Here is a 787-nt window from a genome sequence, read left to right as displayed (position 1 = left end):
GTTTTAAGATATCTTCTCAACTCATTAATATCATCAGTATGAAAAGCATAAGTAGTCTGAGGTACCTTTGTTTCAGCAGCTTCAGAACTGCTCTCAGAATTTGATTTATCAGCATTTGCCATCAATGCATAGTTCTCCTCACTTTCAGAGTCTGAGGTGTCTGTCCAGCTTTTCTGCTTTGTAACAAGAGCTTTTCCTTTGTCATTCTTGGTCTTCTTGCAATCAGGAGATATGTGGCCTTTCTCACCACAATTATAACATTTAACATTAGCGTAATCTCCTCTGTCAGACTTTCCTCCTCTTCCTTCAGATCTTCTGAAATTCTTCTTATCAGAACTTATGCCTTTGCTGGAAAACTTCTTTCCCTTCCTGAACTTCCTGTATGCAATCTTTGTGATTCCTTTCACCATAAGAGCAAACAGCTTCATCATCTCCTCATCAGCATCAGTTTCAGGCAGGCTTTCAGAATCTGAGTCATCATCACTCTCAGAACTTGATGACTCAGTATCAGATTTTATGATAAGAGCTTTACCCTTGTCTTTCTTTGAGGAAGATGGTTTGGGGGATTCCTCTTCAGCCTTGAGAGCAACCGTTCTTGACTTTCCTCCTTTCCTCTTGCTTCTTTGTTCCATCTCAAGTTCATGAGTCTTGAGCATTCCATAGATTTCATCAAGAGTTGTTTCATCAAGATTGTAGTTGTCTCTTATTGTTGTTGCCTTCAAATCCCAACATTCAGGAAGAGCTAACAGGAATTTGAGGTTTGTATCTTCAAGATCATACTCCTTAT

The sequence above is a fragment of the Apium graveolens genome, chromosome 6 (genome assembly GCF_009905375.1).
Source record: "Apium graveolens cultivar Ventura chromosome 6, ASM990537v1, whole genome shotgun sequence".
In the NCBI taxonomy this organism is placed as follows: Eukaryota; Viridiplantae; Streptophyta; class Magnoliopsida; order Apiales; family Apiaceae; genus Apium; species Apium graveolens.
This window is presented reverse-complemented; position numbering follows the sequence as displayed.